Below are 25,750 nucleotides of genomic sequence, written 5' to 3'. Positions count from 1 at the left end.
TGAGGCATTCCGTGTCCTGGGAAAAATTGGCAGACCAAGCCTTCAGATAGATATTTTTCAGGAGATTTTATGAGCTCAATTTCTTGCATCTTCTCATATCTAGAAGAGCACTAAAATTGTTAACATTTCCTCCTTGTAACCAGCAACAACCTTCTGCCAAAATGTGTGCTTGATTCCATGTGTCCTCCTTCACTAAAAACACATATATATACCCCGCCTTCAGTTCAGTTCAGTCACTCAGTTGTGTTTGACTCTTTGTGACCCCACGGACTGCAGCACACCAGGCTTCCCTGTCCATCACCAACTTCCAGAGCTTGCTCAAACTCATGTCCGTCGAGTCGGTGCTGCCATCTAACCATTTCATCCTCTCTCGTCCCCTTCCCCTCCTGCCTTCAATCTTTCCCAACATCCAGGTCTTTTCCAATGAGTCAGTTCTCATCAGGTGGCCAAAGTATTGGAGCTTCAGCTTCAGCATCAGCCCTTCCAATGAATAGTTAGGACTGATTTCCTTTAGGATGGACTGGTTGGATCTCCTTGCTGTCCAAGGGACTCTCAAGAGTCTTCTCCAACACCATAGTTCAAAAGCATCAATTCTTTGGCACTCACCTTCTTTATAGACCAACTGTCACATCAATACAGGCTACTGGAAAAACTATAGCTTTGACTAGACAGACCTTTGTCTGAAAAGTAATGTCTCTGCTTTTTAATATGCTGTCTAGATTGGTCATAGCTTTTCTTCCAAGGAGCAAGCGTCTTTTAATTTCATGGCTTGCAGTCATCATCTGCAGTGATTTTGGAGCCCAAGAAAATAAACTCTCTCACTGTTTCCATTGTCTCCCCATCTATTTGCCATGAAGTGATGCGACCAGATGCCATAATCTTAGTTTTCTCACTACTGAATTTTAATCCAGCTTTTTCACTCTCCCGTTTCGCTTTCCTCAAGAAGCTCTTCAGTTCCTCTAAGGGTGGTGGCATCCGCCTATCTGAAGTTATTGGTATTTCTCCTGGCAATCTTGATTCCAGCTTGTGCTTCATTCAGCCCTTCATTTCTCATGATGTACTCTGCCTATAAGTTAAATAAGCAGAGTGACAGCCCACCTTACCTCTTTGTTATGCGGAGCAGTTCCTCAGAGCTGTCTCAGAGGCTGTCTCCTGGGCTATTGTCCTCTTTTTGCCCCCAATAAAACTTAATTTACAACTTTCACATTGTGCATTTTTTCAGTTGACAAGATCAAAGAATAACTCAATGAAAAAATACTCTCCCACTCTTCATCCTGAACAACACACACACACACACACAAACACACACACAGAGAGAGAGAGAGAGAGAGAGAGAGAGAAAGAGAGAGAGAGCTTTTAATCTAATGCCCTACACAGAAATACTCAAGTATTTGGAGAATTTGGAAAATTGCTCTGCCAAGTGGAGAAATCTTCTTGATATATGATGTAAAATGCATGAGGATGTTTTTTGAACATAACAGCAGGACTTCAAAACTATAGAATGCCAAGTGTTGATATTCTGCTAAGAAGCACTGCTCGTTTCAATAGAGCTACTAGTTTACAAAAAAAAAAAGCTATAGTATTTACAATGGACAAAAATATAGACACATTAATAAAATTAGATTGTTCATCAGGTAAATGGGTATTTTAGATTTAAGACTCTGAGATTAAAGAAAATGAATCAAAGAAACACAAAACAAAATACATCTAGGAACACATTTGGCTTGTGCATTTTTCTCTTTTAAGAATGTAACATCCACATTTTGCTCATAAAGAAACGCCTGACTGCATTTGCTTTGCTAGTTTGCTGGTTTATCATTATTCTGATGATGACAGCTAAACTGTAAATATAAAATGTACTGACCAATACCATCTAATTTATTTGGAAACAGCAGGTTGTCTAAGATTTTTCAGAGAAAACTGTGGGCTTCTTTTTCTCTTCTATTAATAAGGGTAATTAGAAACATAATGGTCCGATGTAACTGGTGGCATCCTGGTTGAAACTTCTCAGCAGTAGCAGAAAGTCTTCCGACTTAGATTTCTCTTCCAACAAAGATAAATACTCCATTATCTACTTACTTGTATCAGTTTAACTTAACTCATCCCAAATCATCCCTCATAAAATTGATTATAATTGTCAGATTTTATTGTACTAAAATTAGTGTTCAGTTCTACTTTTTTAATCAGTTGTTATCAGGACGGTGAAAATGAGTAGAGTGAAATAAAAATAACCCAAAATGTAATCAGATCTTCTGTTTTTATTTCACACAATTTCTTAATAAAAGAAAGAACAATCTAGAGACAATTAGGTTCATGGAGATGGTTTAATTAAATCACTCAGACTATACTAAAAATTATGTGAACAATATTTGATGGTGAATCATTTAAGTTGGAGGTAAATTTAGCCTATTAATGATGGTAAAAATATCATCATGGTATTTTTAAGTTGGAAATGACACATGATGTCATCATTTCTACATGACTAGGAGAAATATTTTTCAATAGTAGAGCTAAATTATTGGAAACTCATATTTAAACAGACTTCTGGACATTTCTCCAATTTAGAGAAACAAAATTTAACTTGATGTATGTTATTTCCCTCAACCTCTCCCAAAACATGACCATCATTCACCATGAAGTCCTTCTATTGAACATGATGTAAGTTATTTCTATCTGAAGGTCTTATCTTTATTACTGTCATAGTGAAATATAAACCAGAGCATGAGACTGAGAAAGTGAAGTGAAGTCGCTCAGTCGTGTCTGACCCTTTGCAAACCCATGGACTGTAACCCATCAGGCTCCTCCATCCATGGGATTTTCCAGGCAAGAATACTGGAGTGGGTTGCCATTTCCTTCTCCAGAAGATCTTCCCAATCCAGGGATTGAACCTGAGTCTCCCACATTGTAGGCAGACGCTCTACCGTCTGAGCCACTAGTATTTTTTCTATGTTATTTGTTTTATAAGTCTTTACATGGCATTCCCAAGTCAGCTGTCATCTTTATGTTTTCTCATTTTCACTCATTTAAAAGATAACATTTTTTTTTTCTATGTCTTGGGAGTTTTGGTTTTGTGAAAACCTAGGGTACTTTTAGACTCTCAAGGAATAGTAACAAAGTTCCCTGGAGACAGAAAAACAACAACAACAAACCCCAGTATTTTTAAGATGGAACTATAGTATGGGGAAAATAAAACAGAAGGATAGATTGAAACTCAAGTAGTTGGGAATTCTCAATATATATCTGCAACCTTGAACTTGCTATAGGTACCGAGGTTCGCAATCTTTCATCTCCTTGCAAACTCAGGATGAAACTGGTTATTGTTTTAATTTGCATTACTATGAAAACAGTTCAGGTAAACATTTTTATATATTTATTAGACATTTAAATTTATCTTTTTTGAATTAACTACTGTGTTATTTACCCATTTGTCTTTCTAGATAGTCTTCCTATAGAAGTACTTCTACACTTTCTTTTGTGTTAGTATATATATATCTCATTTCTGTTAGTTAATCTCTATTAGTTTATCAGTTAGTTAATCTCATTTTTATTCTTTTACATTTCATGCTTAATTTTTACCTTGAGAAAAATGCATTTCTATTGCTTTTAATAGGCACAATAATTAAAAGTTTAAAAATATAATAAATTTATAAATTGTAACAACTTTATTAATGCAAATAATAAAAATAGATGTTACAGTAGTTTATTTTAAATTTTATAGAATTTAAAATGTATTAATATTTCCTCATCTGTAAAGATGGAGCCAATAATACCCACAGCATGGTACTGAGATAAGTATAACACATAGTGGAAAAATGGGAGAAAATATTTGCAAACAATGTGACTGACAAGGAATTAATCTCCAAAATTTACAAATAACTCATGAGGCTCAATATCAAGAAAACAAACAGCCCAATCAAAAATGTGCAGGAGATCTAAATAGACCTTTTTCTGAAGGAGAAATACAGATGGACAAGAGGCACATGTAAAGATGCTTAACATCACTATTATTAGAGAAATGCAAATCAAAACTATGAGGTACCACACCAGTCAGAATGGTCATCATTAAAATGTCTACAAGTAACAAGTGCTGCAGAGTGTGGAGGGAAAGGAACCCTCCTACACTGTTAGTGGGAATGTAAATTGGTATAACCACTATGGAAAACAATATGGAGTTTCCTTAAGAAACTAAAAATAGAGTTATCATATATGATCCAGCAATCCCACTTCTGGGCATATATCCATAGAAAAGCATCGTTCAAAGGACACATGCACCCAATATTTACTGCAGCACTATTTACAATAGCCAAGATATGAAAGCAACCTAAATGTTCATCAAGAGATGAATGGAAAAAGATGTGGTACATATACACAATGGAATATTCAGTTCAGTTCAGTTCAGTCGCTCAGTCGTGTCCGATTCTTTGCGATCCCATGAATTGCAGCACGCCAGGCTTCCCTGTCCATCACCAACTCCCGGAGTTCACTCAAACTCATGTCTGTCGAGTCGGTGATGCCATCCAGCCATCTCATCCTCTGTCAGCCCCTTCTCCTCCTGCCCCCAATCCCTCCCAGCATCAGGGTCTTTTCCAGTGAGTCAGCTCTTCACATGAGGTGGCCAAAGTATTGGAGTTTCAGCTTTAGCATCAGTCTTTCCAATGAACACCCAGGGCTGATCTCCTTTAGAATGGACTGGTTGGATCTCCTTGCAGTCCAAGGGACTCTCAAGAGAGTCTTCTCCAACACCACAGTTCAAAAGCATCAATTCTTTGCCACGCAGCTTTCTTCACAGTATTCAGCCATTAAAAAGAATGAAATAATGCCATTTGCAATACTGTGGATGGACCAGGAGATTACCATACTAAGTGAACTAAGTCAGACAATGAAAGACAAATATTATATGATATTGCTTATATGAGGAACCTAAAAATAAGTGATGCAAATGAATTTATTTAGAAAAAAGAAACAGACTTACAGACTTAAAGAATAAAATTATGGTTACCAGGGGAGAAGAGTGGGAGAGGGAGGGACAGATTGGGAGTTTGAGCTTGACATGTACACACTGCTATATTTACAACAGATAACCAACAATGACTATAAAGCACAAGAAACTCTGCTCAACACTCTATAATAATCTAAGTTGAAAAATAATTTGAAAAAGTATAGATACACATATGCTGCTGCTGCCGCTTTGTTGCTTCAATCATGTCCAATTCTGTGTGACTATGGACTGCAGTCTGTTGGGCTCCTCTGTCTATGGGATTCTACAGGCAAGAGTATTGGAGTGGGCTTCCACACCCTCCTTTAGGGGATCTTCCTGACCCAGGGCTCAAACCTGGCTCTCCTGCATTGCAGGCAGATTCTTTACTGCTGAGCCAGCAGGGAAACCCAGACACAAGTATATGTATAACCGAATTACTCTGTTGTACATCTGAAACTAACACAATGTTATTAATCAACTATACTTCAATATAAAATAAACATAAAAAATAAAGGAACTAGCATGACAAGCGTTAGTGGGGTGTGAAATGTTACTCTGGGAGATGGCAAAGAGATTAATGTTACTAGAGCAGGTTCCTGGTGTGAGGAAAGAGGACTGACAAGATAAAACTGCACTAGAGTAAGGGTAGCTGGTAGGTATTTTGTATATGAGTAAGAACTTAGACTTATCTTACAGGCAACTGGAAATCATCAAAGGTGTGCTTATACAAAAAAGATCACTTCAAAAATATTTGGGAACAGTTTGTTATGTGAGAGAGAAAACTGTCTTCTCAAACTTTTTAAACTTAAGTCACTTTACAAGACCACCCATTTGCAGAAATGCCACACTTATGAAATTAAGTCCCATGTTACTCTTGATTATTCACAAATTTCCAACTTTTGAAGCCTAAAATATGAACATGCAAATGTTTTTAAAAGGTTGTTAACCATCATCCTCCACTGTCTTCCTTTAGAGACTGAAAACCTTCTCAAGTAATAAGAACATTTTAATATCTGAATAATTTTAACGTGCACACAGAAGGAAGCAGGGTTCACAGAAAAAACCACAGTTATTTGGATTAGGGTATGTCTCTTGGTGATAGACTTCCAACAGGGAGCTGTATGGTTTTGACAAAATCAGTCTTCCTCTATGGGCCTCAGTGGTCTTATACATGACATGAGAAAAACCAAAGTGGACTAGATAGTTTTTCTAAAGGCCCTCTCTTTTTAGGTTTAGAACTTAAACATTTTAGGTTTCTGATCTAAGGACCAATTTCTATGCCCAAACAAATGACACTGGCTTGATACATAATTTAAGTCAACTAAATTTGACACAAGATTCAATCCATTAGTGGAAGAAAATGGTATCTCAAGTTATCCAGGTTCATTTATAGATCACAAATACACAGATTTCCATTTAGGACCTTATGAAGAACGGTTATTCCATCATCATGACATTACAGAACATTCAAGGTTTGGGTGGAGAAGAAAGAAGAGGATCAATTTAGCTCCTCTTAATTAGCAATTGGAAATGCTTAATTAGCAATTGGAAGTGTGATTCTGAAGCTCAAAAATACTTTTCCTCTGGAAAGATAAATTTGAGTCGTTGTAGAAGTGGTAGCTGAGGCAACGTGGGTGGCTGGGAAAACTCAGGGAAGCATGCGCAGTTTTAAACGAGAAGACAAGGGAGGTTGAACAACCTCAGAAAGACAATACAGTTCAGAGGTAGGAGGAACACCAGGAGAGAACAGGTGGGAGCTCCCAAGTTAAGAGCTGGTCACAAGATCCCTACTGTCACATGGTACTTGGGGCAAGGAAGGAAAGGAAGCTTTGGGTGCTGCAATCCCAGAGGGCCAATGACAGCCTTGTACAAGTTTCAGTGGAACACGGAGAAAGCAAGATCACAAGAGGCTGAGAACTTATTGTAACTTTCACTGAGAATCTGTGTGGTGTTTTGACAAAATCAAAGATTATCTGGATTGCCGGGGGCCAGTGTGAGGAACTCCGCCCATGGCAAAGGTCATGAGGCAGGAGGCTTGGCATTCGCAAAGGCGTGATCAAGCCTCAGGAAACCCCCTGTTCCCGAGCATCTAACCTCAAAACCAGAGTCTGTTTCATGCTCTCACCTACACCTCCGACTTTACGGGGGGCTCTCCCCCCATAACCGTTTCTCTCAGAGAAGGAGTAAACGTGCAGCTCCAAGGCAATAAAAATTCCTGGGCGTGACAAGAGTGTTTCAGCTTACGGACTCCTCTGAAGGTTATCTAGCCCACCTGTATAGGTTCGTCCCGGGCTGGACCCCAGCACTGGATACTATAAATAGTAAATTTATATAGCACTTTTCAAAGTCAGTGGGGATATATTCCAGCCATCATATATGTTTAGGAAGAAGCTACGCCAATAATAGCAAGACATCTCCCAGAGGTGCAAACTGGGGCACTTTTTCATCAGTATTCCATTTCTAGAAGGCAACTGATGTGTGGAAAGACTGATTGATGTCCAAGAGTGAAGCATTATTTTAATAGGTTGGAAACCACATAAAAACCCATAAATAAGGGAATGGCTAGGTTGAATATGATAAAGTATCATTCACATTATACAAAACATTTAGTCGCATGGGGGAAATGATATATAAATATATACTATTACATGCAAAAAAGCAGAATATCAAATAGCATGTCCAGAATGATTGTCTAATTTGGCGTTTTAACAAAATCACTAAAAAGCAGTACATATACAGAGAAAGCAAGAAAATACATTAAATTTTAAGAGTAGTTTTCTCTGAATGGTAATATTGAGGTTGAGTTTAATTTTATTCTTACTGCTTTTCAATTTTCTACATTTTCAGATAAAATATGTATTGGTTTTGTTAATAGAAAAAGTTCATTGACTTCTTCTAAAAGGCTAAAGGAAGGAATAATAGAAAAATAGAATAATATTAATCAAAGTAAAGCAGAAATTTTTTTCTTTCTGAGACACACACATAAACACATCCAGGTAATAAATACAAATCCATGTGGGTACATGTACTACACACACACACACACACACACACACACACACACACACACACATACAGGTAAGTACACAATTCTTCCTTTAGTATAGAAGAAGTAGAAATATATTCTACTTGCTATTTATGAAATTTGGGCAGACTCAGCCCTCACTCCCAGATTTGGCAAGTTAAGTGACTTACATCTGGCTTTAGAACAAAGGTTAAATAGGTTTGACAACTGTTTAAAACTAATGTTGCTAAAGTATGCTTTTAATAGTACTCAAGTGTAAAATATACAAAATATGTAGATAGTAGGAGTTGGTAAGATGTCTTTTCAGAAATTCCAACTGATAATTATTTTAGACATTTAAATAATAAGGTTTAATGGATTATATCTTCTGAAGAATATATGCCCTGATTTAACCCAAGTGAAAGAAGGGTGAAGCTATATGACAATTGATTTCATAAAAATGGGAAATCATGAAACTACCTACCAAATTGTTTAATGCCTTTATTTATAAACATCCAGGGATTATTTTAAGGCTTCATTTAAAACCTGTACCTTATTTTCCTCCATTTCTCCAGCTAATCACAAATAGGAATCAGATCAAATTATATCTGCATGCTGTTAACTTATTTTGTATCTCAAGATCTATAGACCTGCATCAATTTTCACCTCCCTTCATTCCATCTGAATGTGCTAAGTTGTACGGATGGATGAAACACTGAGGTTGGAGAGAAGACATGGAAATAGGGTGTAGTCTTGGAAAACAGGTAGATTGTACCTCAAAAGGTCTTTAAATATTCACAGGTGAAATGAAGACATTATTATGCTAGCTCTAAATACAAAGAATGTTAAGTAGAGACATATTAAGAACAATTCTTTTTGTATGCACTAGATACATGCTGAAACATAATACCCCAAGTTCAAAATAATATGGCTAGTTTTACATAAGGAAACTGTGATATAATTTAGCATGGATTATAATTCTTCTGCTCCTATTATCTGACTCTAAGATATAAAATAGAATGAAGCATTTCTGGCAAATGTCTCAAGGAGTTCCAGAGTAGCACCATGAACCATAAAGAAGTCATCCTCAGCCACGCAGATAGCAGCAAGTAGATCTGTCAGTGGTAGTGATAATGGTTTTAAAGGCTTATAAACATTTAACCAGATGTTCTGTCTATAATACTTTGAACATGAGCCATAATTGCTCTCACAATGATAAAGTGAAATGCAAATGTTTTTAGCTTTAATATTTCAATTTTCATCTTTAGGGGCTGGGACATGGCCCGATCCTTTGTATGTTGAAGAGGCATTAAGATTTGAAGATGGGTAGGGATTTCTGGGAGGCAAGGCTATTAACGGGAGTGAGTGCCGGAACCCCAGCCTTGGGGGTAGAACAGAGAAGGTGAAAAGGTGCGTCTTGGGTAAGAGTGAGCCTTGATGTCAGCTGCTGGACACAGGAATGGGCCAGCACGTGGCTTACAAATATCTGAAGAAGCAATATCACAGGAGTTGTTGACAAGGTAGAACATGGTCTGAACTGAAGTGAATATGTTGGAACAATGAGAATTAGCTAGTGGTTGTATAGGAAAGATGAAAGGATCCCCAGCGCCAACGGCATAATGTTGGAGTGTGACAGGATAGGTGACATGGTATGCTGGCTGAGCCTAAGAATGCAGAGGGGATCTGCTACAAAAAAGGAAATCTGCATTAGAGCCACACATTAAATATGCATCATTTATATAGGACACTGGAGAAGGCAATGGCAGCCCACTCCAGTCCTCTTGCCTGGAAAATCCCACAGACAGAGGAGCCTGGTAAGCTACAATCCATGGGGTCATGAAGAGTCAGACACAACTGAGCGACTTCACCTTCACTTTTCACTTTCATGCATTGGAGAAGGAAATGGCAACCCACTCCAGTGTTCTTGCCTGGAGAATCCCAGGGATGGGGGAGCTGGGTGGGCTGCCATCTATGGGGTTGCACAGAGTCAGACACGACTGAAGCGACTTAGAAGCAGCAGCAGCAGCAGCATATAATACACACAATTTAAAAATGAATATTGACACTTTTAATGAAATGCTTCTAACACTGTATAAATTATTTATACCAAATGATTTTATTTTAGGGCTTGTTTTGGTCCAGAAGAGTGTTATTTTCTCTGGAGGTTTCTTAAGTTATATTAGGCATAGTTTAGAATTGCATATTCTAAATACGTTTTGTCTCCTAAAATAACTTTAAACTTGTATTAAGTGGGGTAATAGATATAAAAAACTGAATGGCAGTCACTGAAAACCTACAAATAATAGGTTTTGAAAACAAATAATTGTTTTTTTCAAATAAATAATTATTTGAAAACAAGTAATCTTTGTTAGATTCATGTTAGAACTACTACAAAAAAAATCCTAATAAAAGGAAGTGATAACATCAGGAAGCATAAGTTGATTTTTTATTATTTCAAGTAAATAAATAAAGCTTCTTGGGAGGCAGGACATAGTGGATGGATTTTGCTATCCAGCATTCCATTTCCTAAAACTAATATACTGAAAGGCTGTTAGTTTATTTTGAAGCAAACTAGGGAAAGATTCGTGAAATGACCCATTCTTGCTCCTGACAATCTATAAAAATAAACACATTTCCTAAGTAAATCATTCACTGCCTCTGCTCTGAGACATTCACTCATGGGTGAAGGAGTAAAGGAATTCACATTCACAGACCTCTCTGATACGCTTCCCTCAGCTTTCTGTCCATCTCTTAAAGTTGATCAATCACTCTTTCCTTAGTGCCACATCTCTAGCCTATTACTTTGTCAAATAATATTTATCATTCTACAATATGTGATTTATTTTCATGTTTGTTTCTCATCCAGACTGCGAGTTATTTGAGAATAAGACAAAGTCTTATTCATCCTAGTGTTTCCAACCCACAGCACAATACTTAGTACATAATAGGTACTTAATGAGTGCTGACTCATGTACATGTATTATCCACTGGATAACACCATAATCCTGTGAGACAGACATTACTGTGCTTATTTTATTGATTAGGAGACAGGCTTGAAGAGAGTGGATTGCCTATGTCACAAAGACTTGAATGGTGGAGTTTAGATTGTAAGCTTTTACATTTCATCAGTTCTAACATGAATTTTTCTTTTCACATTGAAAACAGCTCTGAAAATTGAGATGCATTTCACCTCTGATGGCAAATTTTAATCACTGTCATCAGGCAGCAGTTGTCACTTTTGTGTGTTTGAGGATCTGGTGATGGATCGCCACATTGCTGTCTTTTCAATTGAGTTAGGGGCATGGTTGGTCCAGCACATGATGAGCTTAACTGCTGTTTAAAATATCTTCCAAAAGATTACATTATGATTCGCCCTGAAACAAAATTTATTGCAGATGCAGAAAGAAATGCAATAGAAGAGTAGATTATAAACCAGACACTGATGAAGCAAAATAAATAATTGTAAGAAGGGTTGAAATTCCATATTTTCTTGCTATGCAATAACTGAGTGCATCAGGGAATCTATCAGAGGATAACACTCACAAACAGATGAAGCTGTGTTAACAGTTTGTTGGAGTCAGTCAGCGAGATGTAAACTAGAAGGCATAAAAGATGAAGTGATAGGAAAACTCAGACCACTGATGCATTCAATTGAAAAAGAGAGCAACTATGGCAACGATGAGGACTATCCGTGCTATTCAACAAAACTTTCTGTGATGATGGAAATGTTCTAGAGTCTGTACTGGCACAGCTGCTGACACCTATGGCTATTAAGAATGTGAAATACTGCCAATGTGACTAAGAAAATGAATTTTAACTTCACTTTAATTAATTTAAATATACATAACCACAGTTGCTAGAGGCTACCCTGTTGGATCGTACAGAACTAGACTGCTTTGTAAACCAATCTTCCTTATCAGTTAAGTCTGATGTTACAGTAAGTTTCAGCATTCTGATCTGGAAAGTGCAAATATCATCTATTTTAAAATGTTGTTGTGAGAGTTTAATGAGACGTGATGATGGATTATATTTAGCATATAAGTCTGGGATATGATAAGTGAGAGGAAATGAAGGTAGTACTCTCCTAGGGAGAGTAGGACTACTAGTAATTATAGTAACCACAACATTTTATCCTTGCTGATAAACAGCAAGGAAGGTTTAAATACTACAATAAATAGCAGGTCATAAAGAAATATCTCCCCCCACCTCAAAAAAGATGGCAAGCTGCTTAGAAGTTAGGAAGTTCATTATAGACATTAGGCTACATGGATTCTCAGTAAATACTGATTAGCCTGCAATTTCCAGAAGGTGAATTAGTGCACATGCAATGCTTCTGGACATGTATCTGCATTTTGAAAATTCAAGTTCAAGTGACTTGGGCCCACCCCCTAACTCTTAAAGTGATGCCAGATCAATCTGAGCATCCATGGGTACTAACAAGGATAGACTCTTGTTAGTACAAAGAGGAATATTTGTACAAGAGGAATATTGTACTACAATATTAGTACTACAAAGTACTAAAAGGAATATTATGCTTAGCAAGAAGAAACTTGGATAAACGCTAAATAAAAAAGGATGCCCTGCTGAGACTATAATAAAGACTAGGCTGTTTTAGAATGTGTGGGTAACTCTTCTGGAATCTGTTGATCGATGTTCATTAGTTAATATGCATCTAGGTGCATACAGGCTGAGGGGTATGTGTGTGTGCGTGTGTGTGTGTGTGTGTAGGGAAGCAGAGGCTAATAAGGACAATATCTTGGCTTCTACATCCATCCAAACTTCTGAAAGAGTTTAAACCCATTATATATATATAACATATTATATATATATATAATATATAAACCTATATTATATATTTTATATTTACTTATATCAATATTTATTTATATAGAAAATATTTATATTATATATAATATACATTATATATTTATAAATATATATATAATATAAACATTATATATAATATATATAATATACTTCCCAGGTGGCTCAGATGGTAAAGCGTCTGCCTGCGATGCAGGAGACCTGGGTTCAATCCCTGGGCTGGGAAGATCTCCTGGAGAAGGAAACGGCAACCCACTCCAGTACTCTTGCCTGAAAAATCCCACGGACGGAGGAGCCTGGTAGGCTACAGTCCATGGGGTCGCAAAGAGTTGGACACGACTGAGTGACTTCACTATCACTTATTTATATATAAAATATTTATATTTAATATATTATATATAATATAAATAAACATTACATATTATAATATATACTATTATATATATAATATATATAAACCTATATTACATATAGATTTCTTGAGAAACCTAAATGCAGGTCAGGAAGCAACAATTAGAACTGGACATGGAACAACAGACCAGTTCCAAATAGGAAAAGGAGTACTTCAAGGCTGTATATTGTCACCCTGCTTATTTAACTTCTATGTAGAGTATATCATGAGAAACGCTGGGCTGGAAGAAGCACAAGCTGGAATCAAGATTGCTGGGAGAAATATCAATAACCTCAGATATGCAGATGGGAGAAGGCAATGGCACCCCACTCTAGTACTCTTGCCTGGAAAATCCCATGGACGGAGGAGCCTGGAAGGCTGCAGTCCATGCGGACATGACTGAGCAACTTCACTCACTTTTCTCTTTCTTGCATTGGAGAAGGAAATGGCAGCCCACTCCAGTGTTCTTGCCTGGAGAATCCCAGGGACCGGGGAGCCTGGTGGGCTGCTGTCCATGGGGTCACACAGAGTCGGACACAACTGAAGTGACTTAGCAGTAGCAGATATGCAGACGACACCACCCTTATGGCAGAAAGTGAAGAGGAACTAAAAAGCCTCTTGATGAAAGTGAAAGAGGAGAGTGAAAAAGTTGGCTTAAAGCTCAACATTCAGAAGACCAATATCATGGCATCTGGTGGAAACAGTGTCAGACTTTATTTTTTTGGGCTCGAAAATCACTGCAGATGGTGATTGCAGCCATGAAATTAAGAGACGCTTACTCCTTGGAAGGAAAGTTATGACCAAACTAGATAGCATATTGAAAAGCAGAGACATTACTTTGCCAACAAAGGTCCGTCTAGTCAAGGCTATGGTTTTTCCAGTGGTCATGTATGGATGTGAGAGTTGGACTGTGAAGAAAGCTGAGCACCAAAGAATTGATGCTTTTGAACTGTGGTGTTGGAGAAGACTCTTGAGAGTCCCTTGGACTGCAAGGAGATCCAACCAGTCCATTGTAAAGGAGATCAGTTCTGGGTGTTCTTTGGAAGAACTGATGCTAAAGCTGAAACTCCAGTACTTTGGCCACCTCATGTGAAGAGTTGACTCATTCGAAAAGATTCTGATTCTGGGAGGGATTGGGGGCAGGAGATGGCTGGATGCCATCATTGACTCAATGGACATGAGTTTGAGTGAACTCTGGGAGTTGGTGATGGACAGGGAGGCCTAGCGTGCTGTAATTCATGGGGTTGCAAAGAGTCGGACACGACTGAGTGACTGAACTGAACTGAAACCCATTAAGGAGAGATAGGTTAAGAAGAGAAACCTTGAAAGAGGTGATTTTTAGGAAACGTATCATTCTCTGATATTGAGTCTGGGACTGAACAATGCTGCCTTTTTAGGCAAGTAGGTTCAGGAGGTCAAACCATTTTCTCAATCTTTGCAGATAATCCAAGTCACTTTAACATCTGGGAGACCAGCAGCTTTGAGAACAGTGAAAGACAGTGACTTATGCACATTGATTAGCACTGTGATACACACACCATGGGAAAAGGCTCGGCTAAAGACGCCACAAATGGATTCATAAGAAGAGAACACTGACAAGGAGACTCTCAGTTTACACAGAAAGAAGTGATCTGAGCTTGCACAGGGGGCAATGCTGACAACCCACACTGTTTATAGTATCTCAGAAACACTTGTGGAAAGTTTCAGAAAGGGAGTTGAGGGCCTGTTGATCAGAGAGAGACTGGTATAAACAGGCACTAATTTTAAGGTGACCTAATTTGTCCTCATTGGATGGTGATGCCAGAGGACACGGGGGCATGCTAGCTGTTTTGTTACTTTAGAGTTCCTGTTATTATTCAAACCTTTTTGAGTTTCTATAGTAGTCTGCCATGATGATTTAGGGTGGAGTTAGTCCAGTTAGCTTTGGCCCTAATAAAGGACTGTTTGTTGAAAGTCTGCTCATCATTTGCCTTTTTATTGCTACCAGAACAACAGTAACTAGGATCACTAAATCTAACACTTGAATAACAGTCCTTCAGAGGGCTTAACAGTGGCAATTACCAAACAGTACACACCAAAGGTTCTTGGCAGGAAGTAAGGAACAAGAAGTAAAGAACTACTCCATGAACTGAAAATTTTGAGGAGTGCTTCCAATAAAAAAATATGTAAATTTTTAAAATGGGCGAGTCATCAGAACAAACAACTGTTCCCTTGAGAAATAAAAAGCAAATAAAGTTTAATAATATATCGAGTCTATTTTAAGAGCTCTCCATTTAAAATGAAACCTGAAAAAAAAAAAAAAAAGAAACCTGAAGCCACACTGGATGATAACAACCTACAAAGGTTGAAATGAAAAAGTTTACCTTTTCTGGAAAAGGGTATATTGATTGAAAGTCCTATTTCACTGATCCTTTCCTATTCTCTGGGAATGAACAATTACAATATAAAGATAGCTTGGGACATGTATTTTCTTCTATTCCTTAAGTCTGATGGCTCAGTTCTAATTATCACTTATACCAAAATTTTACCCAGAAATACTGTTCAGACCTTGGCCATGTAACCTGACTTAACAAAGTTGAAATATGACTTAACTAGTACTAAGCAAGGTCATGAGTTCAAACCTTACCTTAATGATGACTTTTTGAACTATAAGAAAGATCAGAAAAGAGAGCAAAAGGAAGGTGGAAAGTTGGAATTATATAGGCCAGAGGTAATAGATCAAAAGGTGATCATAAGATATTCCAAGTTCAGTTGACAAATGTGTGTGTGTTAGTTGTATCCAACTCTTTGTGACCCTATGGACTGCAGCCTGCTAGGCTCCTCTGTCCATGGAATTCCCTAGGCAGGACTACTGGAGTAGGTTGCTATTTCCTTCTCCAGGGGATCTTCCTGACCCAGGGATGGAACTCAGGTCTCCTGCATGCAGGCAGATTCTTTACTGTTTGAGCTACCAGGGACATGGATAAATCACTAGGGCCAGATGGCACTCACCCAAGAGTTTCGAAGGAACTCAAGGGTGAAACTGTGGAGCCACTGGCCAAACTTGTAGACTGTTATTGCAAACAGTCGCCTTGCCAGAGGACTGGGAGATTCTGATGTGATCCCTATCTAGAAGAAGGACTCTTGAGAAACCCTGGAAACAAGATGATGATCTGAAAGACTATTAATAGCTTTCCAGGCATAAAAGATGTGGAGAATACTTTTAAAAAGAGTCAATTCCACTGAATATCTCTATGTATCTAACTGGTGGAGGTAAAAGCTCTATAGTTTTGGGAAGAGGAAATCATACCAGTGTGGTCTCTTTTGTGTTTTTGAGGTTTCAGATGGCAATTGTGTGGCCAATAGAGACAAAATTTCCTTTTTTTTTTTTCTTGAGGACATTTGAAAAGATTTACTTATAATAGCTTTACAAAAACACACATGGAGTTGGCATGGAGTTGGAGAAACCTTCTGTCACATACTAAACACTAGCAATGATAGAAAACACAGACAGGGTTCATAAGGAACATTTTCTTTGATGTATCTTATAGTAGTTGTGAGAAACAGTCTTATTTTCATAAATGGATTTGAGTGGGAATTTAGCATAGATATTTTGAATAGACATATTTTCTTAAGCTCCAGTCAGAATGGAAAAATCAAGCCGAGATGCCAAAACTGGGAAATTTCAAGAGACTTGAATAAGAAGAAATGGGGTAGGTTAATACTTGAAGAGTATACTTAGAATTTGATTCTCATAGGATACAGCAAACACTGCAGTTCTAAACACTAAAATAACAGGATGTCATCAGGGATTGAACAATAAAAATCAGAGTATATGCTGCAGAGCACAGGGCCTCGCACACAATGTGGACCTGAACTTAACCTGCAGAGAGTGCTAACCACTGCCCGCTGCTATGCAACACATCACAATGGCAATGTAGGCAAAGCAGGCCATTTTACAGAGTTCTAGAGTCTGTAGTTATCAATATAATATCATACACTTAAAACTTATGAGAGTAGGTGTTGCGTTTTCTTTCAGTTCAGTCACTCAGTCATGTCTGACTCTTTGCGACCCCATGGACTGCAGCACGCCAGGCTTCCCTGTCCATCACCAATACCCAGTGCCTGCTCAAACTCATGTCCATCGAGCCAGTGATGCAATCCAACCATCTCATCCTCTGTCGTCCCCTCCTTCTGCCTTCAATCTTTCCCAGCATCAGGGTCTTTTCCAATGACTTAGTTCTTCACATCAGGTAGCCAAAGTATTGGAGTTTCAGCTTTAGCATCAGTCCTTCCAATGAATACTCAGGACTGATTTCCTTTAGGATGGACTGGTTGGATCCCCTTGCAGTCCAAGGGACTCTCAAGAGTCTTCTCCAACACCACAGTTCAGAAGCATCAATTCTATGGTGCTCAGCTTTCTTTACAGTCCAACTCTCACATCCATACATGACCACTGGAAAAACCATAGCTTTGACAAGACGGACCTTTGTTGGCAAAGTAATGTCTCTGCTTTTGAATATGCTGTCTAGGTTGGTCATAGCTTTTCTTCCGAGGAGCAAGTGTCTTTTAATTTCATGGCTGTAGTCACCATCTGCAGTGATTTTGGAGCCCAAGAAAAATGTTTCCACTGTTTCCCCATCTATTTGTCATGAAGTGATCTTAGTTTTCTGAATGCTGAGTTTTAAGCCAACTTTTTCACTCTCCTCTTTCACTTTCTACAAGAGGCTGTTTAGGTCTTCTTCACTTTCTGCCAAAAGGGGGGTATCATCTGCATATTTGAGGTTATTGATATTTCTCCTGGCAATCTTGATTCCAGCTTGTGCTTCATCCAGCCTGGCATTTCACATGATGTACTCAGCATAAAAGTTAAATAAGCAGGGTGACAATATACAGCCTTGACGTACTCCTTTCCCAATTTGGAACTAGTCTCCTGTTCCTTGTCCAGTTCTAACTGCTGCTTCTTGACCTTTGTAGAAATTTCTCCGGAGGCAGGTCAGGTGACCTGGTATTCCCACCTCTTGCAGAATTTTCCACAGTTTGTTGTGATTCACACAGTTAAAGTCTTTGGTAGAGTCAATAAAGCAGATGTTTTTCTGGAACTCTCTTGCTTTCTCAACTATCCAGCGGATGTTGGCAATTTGATCTCTGGTTCCTCTGCCTTTTCTAAACCCAGCTTGTGTATCTGGAAGTTCATGGTTCACATACTGTTGAAGCCTGTCTTCGAAAATTTTGAGCATTACTTTGCTAGCTTGTGAGATGAGTGCAATTGTGCAGTAGTTTGAACATTTCTGTGACACTGCCTTTCTTTGGGATTGGAATGAAAACAGACATTTTCCAGTCCTGTGACCACTGCTGAGTTTTCCATATTTGCTGGCATATTGAGTGCAACACTTTCACAGCATCATCTTTCAGGATTTGAGATAGCTCAACTGGAATTCCAACACCTCCACTAGCTTTGTTCATAGTGATGCTTCCTAAGGCCCACTCGACTTCACATTCCAGGATGTCTAGCTCTAGGTGACTGATCACATCACCGTGGTTATCTGGGTCATGAAGATCTTTTCTGTACAATTCTTCTGTGTATTCTTGCCACCTCTTCTTAATATCTTCTGCTTCTGTAAGGTCCATACTATTTCTTTCCTTTATTGTGCCCATCTTTACATGAAATGTTCCCTTGGTGCCTCTAATTTTCTTGAAGAGATCTTTAGTCATTCGCATTTTATTGTTTTCCTCTATTTCTTTGCACTGATCACTGAGGAAGGCTTTCTAATTCTCCTTGCTATTCTTTGGAACTCTGCATTCAAATGACTATATCTTTCCTTTTCTCCTTTGCCTTTAGTGTCTCTTCTTTTCTCAGCTTCCCTTGTGGCAATGCAGGAGACCCGGTTTTAATCCCTGGGTTGGGAAGATCCCCTGCAGAAGGAAATGGTAACCCACTCCAGTATTCTTGCATGGAAAATCTCATACCAGTTTCCTCTGGTAGGTTACAGTCCATGGGGTTGCAAAGAGTCGGATGCGACTGAGCAACTTCACTTTTCTTTCACTTTTTTCTCAGCTATTTGTAAGGCCTCCTCAGACAACCATTTTGCCCTTCTGCATTGCTTTTTCTTGGGAATGGTCTTGATCACTGCCTCCTATACAATGTCATGAATGTCCATTCATAGTTCTTCAGGCACTCTATCAGATCTAATCCCTTGAGTCTATTTTTCACTTCCATTGTATAATTGTAAGGGATTTGATTTAGGTCATACTGAATGGTCTAGTGACTTTCCCTACTTTCTTCAATTTAAGTCTGAATTTGGCAATAAAGAGTTCATGATCTGAGCCACAGTCAGCTCCTGGTCTTGTTTTTGCTGCCTGTATACAGCTTCCCCATCTTTGGCTGCAAAGAATATAATCAATCTGATTTTAGTATTGACCATCTGGTGATGTCCATGTGTAGAGTCTTCTCTTGTGTTGTTGGAAGAGGGTGTTTGCTATGACCAGCACATTCTTTTGGCAAAACTCTGTTAGCCTTTGCCCTGCTTCATTTTTGTACTCCAAGGCCAAATGTGTCTGTTACCCCAGGTAGCTCTTGACTTCCTACTTTTGCATTCCAGCCCCCTATAATGAAGAGGACATTTTTGGGGGGTGTTAGTTCTAGAAGTCTTGTAGGTTGAATGGTTTGCCTTGGAAACAAACAGAGATCATTCTGTAATTTTTGAGCCTGCATCCAAGTCCTGTATTTTGGACTCTTGTTGACTATGATGGCTACTCCACTTCTTCTAATTGATTCTTGCCCATACAAGTAGATATAATGGTTATTCTAGTTAAATTCACCCATTCCAGTCCATTCTCGTTTGCTGATTCCTAAAATGTTGATGTTCACTCTTGCCATCTCCTGTTTGACCACTTCCAATTTGTCTTGATTCATGGACCTAACATTCCAGGTTCCTATGCAATATTGCTCTTTACAGCATTGGACTTTACTTCCATCACCTGTCTAATCCACAACTGGGTGTTGTTTTTGCTTTGGCTCCATCTTTTCATTCTTTCTGGGGTTATTTCTCCACTCTTATTCAGTGGCATATTGGGTACCTACCAACCTGGGTAGTTCATCTTTCAGTGTCATACTTTTTTGCCTTTTCATACTGTTCATGGGGTTCTCAAGGCAAGAATACTGAAGTGGTTTGCCATTCCCTTTTCCAGTGGGCATGTTTTCTTACCACAATTAAGAAAACAAACAAACACTGACAATATAGTTGAGGTTTTAGATAATATATGTATTTCTACCTAAACAGGCAGAATATAATGTCAACCTTGTTATGTGCAGGTGCTTTTTGTGACAATATGAATCTTGGTATAATTTATTTTTTCACTTATCACTTGACCTCATTATTTTCTCACTTCTTAGGATAATTTTCAATATCCTATTTCTAGAATGTGAATGTAATGTATAAAGACATGAAAACAAGGCACCCATGTGGCTGACATACATTTTCTTTAGTTATATATATGAGAACTGAAGTGAAAAGGAATGGATTTTCCCAAAGTCATACAGTTTTAAGGTAGAAATAAAGTGAAAACCAATGTTCATTTTAAACTAAATGCTGTGCTCATTATAGGGGGCTCATTAATATCTCATTATTTACTTCAAATTTATTATTAAAAAATATAGTCTTGCACAAAACAGACTCTTGCTTTTAACAGTACAATTTCAGCTATTAACTACTCAGTCATATGGTCTTCTATTTCCTTTTCTCCCAAAAACCATTAACCCTTTCTCATTAGGTCCCTTTCTGTTAACTCTAAGAGCTGAACATGTAAATAGATTCAAGAAAGCTTTTTTAAAACTGCTTTTTCATCTATTGGTATTATTTATTAAAATAAGTTGTTAAAACTTTTTTTTTTTGGTTGTAAATAAATCTACCACTTGAATAACTGTCCTTCAGAGGGCTCAACAATGGCAATTATCAAACAGTACACACCAATGCGCTTCCCTGGTGGCTCAGACAATAAAGAATTCACCTCCAATGTGGGAGACCTGGGTTCAATCCTTGGGTTGGAAAGATCCCTTGGAGAAGGGAACCACTGCCCACTTCAGTGTTCTGGCCTGGAGAATTCCATGGACTGTATAGTCCATGGGGTTGCTAGGAGTTGGACATGACCTCACACACCAATGGTTCTTGGCAAATGGAAACTTTGCAACTTCCTGAAACAATTTTGAAGAGGAAAGCCTAAGAGTAGGCAGAGGTGTGTCCCCCAAAGTGGTACAATTGATCTGTTTCCTGAGATTCTCCCCAGTAGACCACCAGTCCTTTAAGTCTTGAAATTTTTTAGGTCTTATAACTCTAGTAAAACACAAAGACATATGGCATGACTATTGGGGGAGAAGAAATTTTTCTCTGCGTTTCCAGGATCTTCTGGCTGGTCTAACAATGAAATGTCATGAGATAGATTAACAGGAGAAAATCATACAGAAGTTTAGTAAGATGTGTACACGGGAGAGACCCTGGAAAACAGAGTACCTCTCCAAAATGGCTGAGCCCCTCAACTTAAATTCCATCTTCAGCTGAAGACAAGAGTGTTGAGCATGGGAGGAGTCAGTTGGGAAGTCACCAGGAAAAGCATAGTAAACAAGGGTGATTGTGATATAGATTCAAGTCACTGCCTTCTCCATTGAAAAGCTTTTCTAAATTTGGTCACCTTCCTCATCTAGGTACAGAGAGAGAGAAATACTCACAAACAGAGAATTCCTACAAATGCTTTTTACAAAAGGGTAACTCCTACTTGGTTTTCTGAATTTTTCTCACATCTGCTGTTTCTTTGAAAATAACTAGCTTAAAGTAATGAATATGCCAAAGAGACATATTTTGGGGTGGCAAATTCTGCTTCCCTGAAGGGTAAATGGCCATGTGTTCATAACTGACACCTCAAAGAGGATAGCTTTACAACCAAGATTACTAATATGAAACAAAATTCATACGCTATGGCAAGAAAGGAAAAAATTAAACACAATATCTTTCTCTGTCCTTTGGCCCCCCTCTCCCCGATACTGCATATTGTATATCTGCATTATTCAATACATAGTATGTATATTGCTTTTGTATCAACCAAACCTTCCTCACCAGCAGGATACCTTCTCCTATCATCAGTAAAACAATACCTTAAAAGGTAACATTCTTTCTGGATCTTGAAAGGGGTCAGAGACTCTTAGATTGTGGAAGCTGTCAATATATCACTCAATATATAGCCCTCTGTCTCAAAAAAATTATATAACTGTTCCTTGACTTAGAATGTGTGAGAGCTTTCTGCAATGCTGTTCTCAGGTTATAATCCTCCATTTGGCTTGAATGAAATTTTCCATTTATTTCTTGGATCAACTTTTCACTGACACTAGTGACTAAGTTTTTCCAAGTTTCTCAGGAGGGGATCCTAAGGAAAGAGAAAGGCAGAAATCCCAGAGAGAAGGTTCGCCTGTGTTCAGAGTGAGCCACTCATAGTTTTGCCTAGGTTTGCTCTGGTATATAGATTCACAGTTTATCTGTGAGAATTTCCTCTTTGGAATCACTGAGGTATGCTTTTTTTAAAAGCAAAAGAAAACACCTATTTTGTTTATGAATACCTTTATTACACTCCCTGCTGATTCAATGAACTTTTGATTAGCCTCTATGATTACTAACTTCATTTAGGGGAATGTGTGCATGAGTGGTTTGGTAATTATTTGAGACACTTGCAAATAAGAGGACTTTCAAAAGCTGACTGAAGGTGTGAAGGCAGAGCACAGTTAGCCTGTTTTCTTTTGACTTTCTTTAGATGCTAGTAACTGCTAATTAGAGCAAGGAAAGCAGTGGTTGGTAACTCACTTTTAAAATTCAGTCTGATTATAATCTGGAAGCTGACTGTTCCCTTTCAAAGGCTAAATGAAAAACTGCTAAAGCAGTTTTGACTATTTATCAGGTATTTTATTGAGTTTCCAAATCATATTAACAGTTTTATATGTAGGTGCTTAATCAAAACCTTTTTTCCAAGTTATTTATGCAACTGGTCAGTCAAAGCAAGAAAAATAAAATCTTGGAAGTGAAAGAATGGCAGGTGGCAGATAACAAAATTGATCTCAGATGCTATGGCAAGTATAGATCCCGTAATTCTCACAGCTTGTGTTTTATTTGTAAGGGAGGAGAACTGGCCATCCCAAATGTTGCATTGTTGCCCATTTCTCAGAGCCCTGAGGAGATCCAAGGGATTTAGCACTTGGAAAACCTGGAGAGTCTGGGAGGAGGATTAAGCTCCATACAGAAGGCAACACTGCTGAAGGAGCAAACACTGACAGACCAGGATACTCTGTGTTCTGCCCGTGGTCAAGCTGTGTGAGTGAGTTTGTGGGTGTATGTAGCTCCTCCATCTCTGCCAGTCTCTGCTACTTCATGAGGCTCCTGAGTATCAGATGAACCCTCGACTTCCCTTTCTCACAGTGATTCTATCTTGCGTGTGTTTGAACTTTCCTCAAAGCTTTTTGAATTCTTAAAAAGAAAAGAAAAATCAGGAAATCAGAATTACCCCAAATCTTTAGTGTTTTATATTCCTTACCTAATGGATAAAAGTGAAATAAAACTGACTTTTAAAAACTGGACAACTATTTCACATTTCATATAAGATAGCAGGTTTAAGTACTAAATTAACTTATTGAAACTAATATTAAAGCATTAAATTATACTTTAAAAAGGATAGAAAATTTTATAAAATGGAAAATGAAGCCACTTACATAATTTGGCTGATTATAGCTGAATATATCATTAAAAAAGATAGAAAATTTGAAAATTTTAGAAAACTGAAAATTCAGCCACCCTGAAAATTTGGCTGAATATAGCCAGATATTCTGTGCATTGGTAGAAAAAATAACCCATACAAACTTTGCAAAAATACCAGATAAAACTAATTTTTCCTTTGTCAAAAACAAATTATACTTGGCCTCACAAAAACAGAAGCATGACAACTTTGTAATTTATGGATGTTATTAACTCCTTTGATAATTAGATGGTAATAATTATAGGGCTTCCCTAGTGGCTCAGATGGTAAAGAATCTACCTGCAGTGTGGGAGGCTTGGGTTCGATTCCTGAATTGGGAAGATCCCCTGGAGAAGGGCATGGCAACCCACTCCAGGATTCTTGCCTGGAGAATCCCCATGGACAGAGGAGCCTGGTGGGCTGCAGTCCATGGGGTTGCAAAGATCTGGACACGTGCGAGTGACTAAGCACACAATTATAAGACAGTACAGTTAAAGCATTTTCCAGGTTCTATTTCTAACCGTGCTTAAATAGCAGAAGTAGACAAATTCTCCCCATGTTTCATTTCTAGTCAGTGAAACTGGGGATAAGAGGGTTGTGAAATGATCACGGTTCTCAAGAACATAGGCTTGGTGTGATTTCTTTGAATGTGCTAAATCATATATTTCTTCACTATTGATTTGTGTGATAATTATTACTTGTTAAGTTTTTGAAAAAAACCTAATAAACAGATTTAGTAATCAATCACCTTTGATGAAACTACTCAATATTTCTAAAATGACAAAGATTTAGTCTGTAGATAGACACAAACTACCAAATTTATTCAAACTATTTCCAGTATAGTTTGTTGGTCTCCTATTGCTATTTATTGTATTGTTTAAAATATAGTTTAAAATATCACATAATCAAATGTACTGAAAAATCATTCTTTCATTATGAATAAAGAAATAATTATTTAATACTCATACATAAAATACTCATTCCCATTATTGATAGTCCTAGCAATGGGATAAGTATGAACACCCTGTGACAAATAGTTAATATCAGATAATGTTAAAATCTCATTTTAGTTCAAAATTTTAACCCTTGCCCTAAGAACTTTTGAACTATAACTAAATAATTATGTATTAAAATAACCCAGTTGGTTACTTGATTGTAATTTTCAAGTTTTTTCTTTAGTGGAGTAGTTTACAAACAATACAGAGGTTAGCATACCTCTATTCTTGTTTGTTATACCTGATTAGTTTTCCCTCAATGTGGGTAAATAGGCAAATATCTATCTATCTATCTACCTACCTACCTATCTACAAAAAGCAGGCCAAAGGAACCCATAGGAGATGATTGGACCTGGGACAGGAACAACATTTTGGTCACCAATGGTTTCTATTGTAAAGATTTATAATCAAAAAGGGAAATGATATAAAAACTTCATATATTGAAGTATGGGGAAGTCATTCAACAAAGCCATTTAACTTAAACTTTACTGACCAGAATGGCCTGTTTTGTGGCCTTTTGAACATGCACTGTATATCTGCTTTGGTCACTGAGGAGAGAATGCATTTGAAATTTAAAATGGAGTAGGTGTACTTCTGACGTAAAACTCAATAAACATTGTCGATGTGATTTCAGACAATTACAAACTATACTGTCGAGAATTTGAATTTTCTCTTCAGTGTCAGACTCAGGATGCCACCAGCCATACTCAAAGCAATGTCTGCAGGTGGCAATTGTAATCTTGTGGCCTCAAGGTCTTGTCTCAGAACTATTAAATTTTTAGACAATGAGATTGCTTTAGATCAGATAT

At 37.8% G+C, this 25,750-nt stretch overlaps 1 protein-coding gene and 1 non-coding gene across 6 annotated transcripts in view; one reads left to right on the top strand and one right to left on the bottom strand.

Moving 5' to 3' along the window:
• The window catches only part of MAGI2 (membrane associated guanylate kinase, WW and PDZ domain containing 2), a 1,505,066-nt gene that overhangs the window by 407,265 nt on the left and 1,072,051 nt on the right, over positions 1-25,750 (bottom strand). The window lies entirely within an intron of this gene.
• On the top strand, positions 12,961-13,032 carry TRNAR-GCG (transfer RNA arginine (anticodon GCG)). The gene has a single exon. It is a non-coding gene; the product is annotated as a tRNA-Arg (tRNA).

This window comes from Ovis aries, chromosome 4 (assembly GCF_016772045.2).
Source record: "Ovis aries strain OAR_USU_Benz2616 breed Rambouillet chromosome 4, ARS-UI_Ramb_v3.0, whole genome shotgun sequence".
NCBI lineage: Eukaryota > Metazoa > Chordata > Mammalia > Artiodactyla > Bovidae > Ovis > Ovis aries.
This window is presented reverse-complemented; position numbering and strand designations above follow the sequence as displayed.